Here is a 6,694-nt window from a genome sequence, read left to right as displayed (position 1 = left end):
GAAATATATGTTCTCTTGCTTCGCTGATTGTACTTTCCAATATGCTTTGTGACCCTGCTCTGCCAAATACTTTAATAATGTGGTGATGTCCGGAATATGAGTTTGTCTTTTTACGCAAATAACACATTTCCTACATAGTGTACCAACACAGAACCCTGAAATGTACATCCTTAGCGATTGTTTCAACGCAGCATGATACAAGGTTGGACTATTTGTAAACATTGTTCATGCTCTCGCCAAAATCAGTTCCACACCAATCGCTATGTAAAATTAACCGGGTATTGTTACTGGTCCCATTTTCAAAGACATGGGTAGTAGTCGTATCAGTTTCTAGGAATAGGTCACGTGTTAGAGACACCAGGACAGATTTCTGACGAGAGATACCAGAATAAGAATAAGATCCTGCAGTACTATAGAGATACCAGGACAATGTCCTGAAGTAATATACTATGGGTTACAATCGTAAGATGTAAATGCATTAAGAGATACCAGGACAAGGTCCTGAAGAAGTAAGAAAGTATTCATGCAGGTTAGAAAAACATTGTAAAAGAAAATGTAATTAGTCAGTGTACTGGTGAAACAGTTGGTTATGATTGGGAAACCAGCTATAAATGTAAACCCTTCACGGAAATATGCATAGGAACTACCATATGGATACAACATTTAAAATTACATAGAGTAATAAAAAAATATTTTGATAAAGAAATTACTGTTTAAATTCAAAGAAAGGAAGACGTTCCTAACCAAATACTGTTTGTTTCCTGTGTTCGTTTTTGTTACCTGAGTGTGGGTGTGTATTTACGAGAGATATATGTTATGGACAGAGGATGGACTGTATTTTGGTAATATGTGTTGTCAACAAAAGTGATTTTTGAATCGTGAGACTGGTATAGGACATTAGGTCTCCCATATTCTCCAGCAGTAATTTTGCAGACGCTTCAGTATTATAGGGTATGAAAACCATTACCAAATAAAAGGTACAAATACCTTGGAAAATTGTTAAAATTGGCATACATTAAAACCTTGAGTGAGGAAATCTAAACTCTGGACACCGTTGAGAGAGGTGCAGAAATAACTACCATAGAAGAGGTAAACTATAGCAAAGCCGTAGAGGCACTAAATGAAGCGCAAGAACATTCTACCAATTCAGCTCGAATAACTTGTTATGGATAGGGGGCAGTATTTTCACGGCCGGATAAAAAAACGTACCCGATTTAATCTGGATTATTACTCCTGCCCAGAAACTAGAATATGCATATAATTATTAGCTTTGGATAGAAAACACTCCAAAGTTTCTAAAACTGTTTGAATGGTGTCTGTGAGTATAACAGAACTCAAATGGCAGGCCAAAACCTGAGAAGATTCTGTACAGGAAGTACCCTGTCTGACCATTTCTTGGCCTTCTTTGCCATCTCTATCCAAAACAGGGGATCTCTGCTGTAACGTGACATTTTCTAATGCTCCCATAGGCTCTCAGAAGGCGCCAGAACGTTGAATGATGACTCTGCTGTCTCTGGCTGAAAAACAGTAGCGCATTTGGTAAGTGGTCGATCTGAGAACAATGAGACGGGGGCGAGCGTGCACGAGACGACTCCATGTTTACATTTTCAGTCTTTGAACGAAAACGACTCCCGGTCGGAATATTATCGCTATTTTACGAGAAAAATAGCATAAAAATTGATTTTAAACAGTGTTTGACATGCTTCGAAGTATGGTAATGGAATATTTAGAGATTTTTTGTCACGATACGCGCCGGGCGCGTCACCCTTCATTACCTTTCGGATAGTGTCTTGAACGCACAACAAAACGCCGCTATTTGGATATAACTATGGATTATTTGGAACCAAAACAACATTGGGTGATGAAGTAGAAGTCCTGGGAGTGCATTCTGACGAAGAACAGCAAAGGTAATCCAATTTTTCTTATAATAAATCTGAGTTTGGTGAGTACCAAACTTGGTGGGTGTCAAAATAGCTAGCCATGATGGCCGGGCTATCTACTCAGAATATTGCAAAATGTGCTTTCACCGAAAAGCTATTTTAAAATCGGACACCGCGATTGCATAAAGGAGTTCTGTATCTATAATTCTTAAAATAATTGTTATGTTTTTTGTGAACGTTTATCGTGAGTAATTTAGTAAATTCACCGGAAGTGTTCGGTGGGAATGCTAGTTCTGAACGTCACATGCTAATGTAAAAAGCTGGTTTTTGATATAAATATGAACTTGATTGAACAAAACATGCATGTGTCATCTGATGAAGATCAAAGGTTAGTGCTACTGTGGTTTTGTTTTTTGTGACATTATATGCTAGCTTGAAAAATGGGTGTCTGATTATTTCTGGCTGGGTACTCTGCTGACATAATCTAATGTTTTGCTTTCGCTGTAAAGCCTTTTTGAAATCGGACAGTGTGGTTAGATAAAGGAGAGTCTTGTCTTTAAAATGGTGTAAAATAGTCATGTTTGAAAAATTTAAGTTTTCAGATTTTCGAGAAGTTTGTATTTCGCGCCACACCCATCATTGGATATTGGAGCAGGTGTTCTGCTAGCGGAACGTCTAGATGTAAGAGGATATAGGAAAAAATCTAATCAAAGATAAAATTGGGAAAATTCCAATTTTATTTGACCTTTATTTAACTAGGCAAGTCAGTTAAGAAGAAATTCTTATTTTCAATGACGGCCTAGGAACAGTGGGTTAACTGCCTTGTTCAGGGGCAGAACGACAGATTTGCACCTTGACGAGGATTCGACCTTGCAACCTTTAGGTTACTAGCCCAACGCTCTAACCACTAGGCTACCCTTCCGCCCCAATCTAATAAGGAATTCAGAGATGCTGTTGAGTTGGCACAATGAAATGAAAGAAATCAAAAGCTCAATACACCAGCGTTTTGATGATGGCGTTCTATCAACCAAAATAAAAATCAATAAAAACAAGATTAGTAGATGTACTCAGCACTAACCATACTATTTGTGAAGTAAATTGAGTATGTAGTATGCTTATTGGTCTTAAGATACAAATTCAATGATTTAATTAATTATGACAAATTAAAGTAATGACTTTTCAAATAAGTTACGTAATACATTATGTTGGCTGACAATTTGTTAGTTACGCTGTCCTTATTAACCGCATAGCAGATCATTACAGCAGTATGTTATCTTTTTGTATACCTGGCAGTCAGTGTGTGTAAAAGGCAATTGTCTGTGCAGATTTAAAATAGCATGAGGTTGATAGCCCAAGGGCTCAGCCGTCTAATTCATTCACAACAGCAATCACTATAATGTGCTCCTTTCTGCAAGTTTCCATACATGTGACTTCCTGAAGATAGTAAACCCACAGGCTGCCACAGGCTGTCACAAACAGATCTTAGCTATACGCCCAGTCTTATAACTAAGTCCCACAAAGACAAGTTTGAATCAGGTTAGAAAAAAACACTAGCATATAACAAGAGACTATTTAAGCAGTTAAACATGGGATAGCATGACTAATTATGTAATTTTCCACGACAACATCAACATTCTTTAAGTGCAATTCAGAGTCCACTGTCTCAGAGCTGCGATAGACCGACAGCCCATTGTGACATTGCTATCCTGCTCTGCAACCTCCGTCCGCGGGGGTCCTACAGCCCGACCGTGGACCTCCCCAAAATGTCCAACCAGCCCAGCTCTGTGTACTTGGCTCCCATTCAACTGAATGTGATGACAGACATTGCTTGAGCATTGCTAAGAATTCAAGAAAGTATGAAAGCCAACAGTTCAATATTCTAACACTGCTATGCGGAAGTGGACACATTGGACTCTGAAAGCCACTTTCGAGCGACAAAACCATGTGGAAACTGGGTTGCATAGATCAAAGTTAGTGCCAGTGGCCCTCATGATAGAGGACTGAGCAGCTCAGAGTAGTGTAATGAGCTGGGCAGTAAACATTGACCAGGCCCAGACAGTACAAGTCATAAAAATTAGGAGCCAAAACACATCAATGGGAGGGAGTTACACTTTGGGTACCACAGGAAGCAGCTGTTTCCCATTCACAGGAAGAAGAAAACATTCTTAGAAAATGCAATTCTACTAATTTTGCCATGGGTTACAGAGAAACTGTTGCAATTTTATAAACAGAAGGCCATCTTCATTTTGCAATGGGGCAGATTGCAGTTTTAAAGTTTTGCAGTTCTACACATTTTGCTATGACTTGCCATGTTAAGATAACTGGCTAGATTAACTAATCAGTGACTGGCAAAAACAATAGAAAAACTGCAGATGCACAACCAAATTTAGAACTTGCACCTTGTGTATTCTACTATTCTAACTTTTAAACAGTAAGTTGACACCTCAATTGAGTTTCCCAAAAATATTTTTTAAATGCCTGTAGCCGGCCCTGAGTTACCCCATGCATTCCCATCAATACACCCCTGAAATGTGGCTGTCCATGATTCTGATTTGTGTGTGTGCGTGAGTGTTTGTGCAAGTAGAAAAAACATGTTGACTCACCCTACTTGTAGAGAAATGCCAATTCCACCCTCCTCTCATGTTGACGAAACGGTCTATCACTGTTATACAGTACACGCTATTGTTTTTTGTTGTCCTAGTCTACCTGACTAAAATGCTTGCTTGCTAGCCTAACTTCCATTCATGGGCAACGTTAGCTAGTTAATATTTGCCTTCTACATCTAGCTACACATTGAACTTCCATCCTCTCAGGTCAGGGGCACAACAATGGATGAATTAATAGTTGGATCAGTCACCATTATAATCATTTGCCAGCACAGAAAATTAAGTAAAACCACAATTTCAAATCTCTATCTCCATCCATGGTTCATTTAGGAAAGGGCCAATTTTAGCTAGCAACCAGAGGACAACACAACGAGGTGCAACAATTCAAGTTGTTTCTGTCAATGATGTATGCTCTCAATAAGATTTGATTGAAGTGACGCCAAATCCAAGCTGGCTTCCCTTGACACTTTTTTATGGTGCGTTTGGACCATTCACAGTTGAGTTCACTCAGTTTAGAGCAACACTGATCAAGGGAGGCCAAATGCTCACTGGCTTTTTTTGCATTCAATGCTACGGGCAGCAACAATGTCATACTCGTTTAGACCAGACAGTATCAGATAGCGCCTCTCTGTCACTATGTGTAGGCCATCTATTTCACTCGTTCGGATGCTTTCTCCAGTGAGGTACATACAGCAATTATGGAACGGAGAGATGAAAGAAATTATTTTACATGTTTTTAAATTATTTCTCTCTGTAATGTTTTGGGGAAGCCTGGCTTACCTTGGCATCCATGAATATATATGGGACCAATATTATAAATGTTTGCGCATCATGTCCAAATCATCCGAAATTATCTACAATTGTTTGAAGCTCAAAGTCACTTGTTTTGAAACACAGAAATGTTTTGAAAATAATGCTCCAAAAATGTTAATAAATCAGTCCCATGACTTAAATAAGTTTTGAGCAACAAATGCTAAAACGTTAGCATGTGGAAACGTAATTTTTTAACTATCCCTTTAAAGTAGTCTTTATAAAAGGGTTTATAATATGGTAATTAATTTTAATTATGAATTTATTAATGCATTATAAACTATTAATAAAAAGTTAAAGCATTGGTGTGATACAGTGCATTCCGAAATTTTGCATACCCCTTGACTTAATTCACATTGTGTTAAAGCCTGAATACAAAATGGATTAAATCCATTTTACACACAATATCCCATAATGACAAAGTGAAAACATGTTTTACATTTTTAGAAAATGAAATATATATAATTTACATAAGTACTCACATCCCTGAGTAAATACATATTAGAATCAACTTTGGCAGCGAGTCTTTCTGGGTAAGTCTATAAGAGCTTTATACACCTAAATTGTACAATACTTGCGCATTCTTTTTAAAATTTGTCAAGCTCTTTCAAGTTGGTTGTTGATCAACCTAGACAGACCTTTTCAAGTCTTGCCAGATTTAAGCCGATTTAAGTCAAAACTAACTCGGCCACTCAGGAACATTCAATGTCGTCTTGGTAAGCAACTCAAGTGTTATTTGGCCTTGTGTTTAAGGTTATTGTCCTGGTTAAAGGTGAATTTTTCTCCCAGGATCTGTTGGAAAGCAGACTGAACCAGGTTCTCCTCTAGGATTTGGTCTGTGCTTAGCTTTATTCTGTTTCTTTTCATCCTTAAACACCCTAGACCGATAACAAGCATACCCATAACATGATGCAGTCACCGAAAATATGAAGAATGGTACTCAGTGATGTGTTGGATTTTACCATTTGCCTCATGGTGCAATCCCTGAGGTTTCCTTTCTCTTCGGCAACTGAGTTAGGAAAGACACCTGTATCTTTGTAGCGATTTGGTGTATTGATACACCGCCGAAGTGTAACTAATAACTTGACCATACTCAAAAGAATAGTCATAATTTTTAACCCATCTACCAATATGTGCCCTTCTTTGCGAGGCATTGGAAACCCTCCCTAGTCTTTGTGGTTGAATCTTTGTTAGAAATCCACTGCTCGACTGAGGGACCTTACAGATAATGTGTTCCAAAAATCATATTAAAACACCATTATTGCACACAGTGAGTCCATGCAACTTAAGAACATTTTTACTCCAGAACTTTAGGATTGCCATAACAAAAAGGGGTTGATTAATTCAAGATATTTCAGCTTTTCATTTATTATTTTGTTAAAAAAATAATAATCTAAA

Source organism: Salmo salar, chromosome 22 (genome assembly GCF_965601325.2).
Source record: "Salmo salar chromosome 22, fSalSal1, whole genome shotgun sequence".
NCBI classification, from domain to species: Eukaryota; Metazoa; Chordata; class Actinopteri; order Salmoniformes; family Salmonidae; genus Salmo; species Salmo salar.
The sequence above is the reverse complement of the archived record's forward strand: the minus strand, read 5'-3'. Positions refer to the sequence as shown.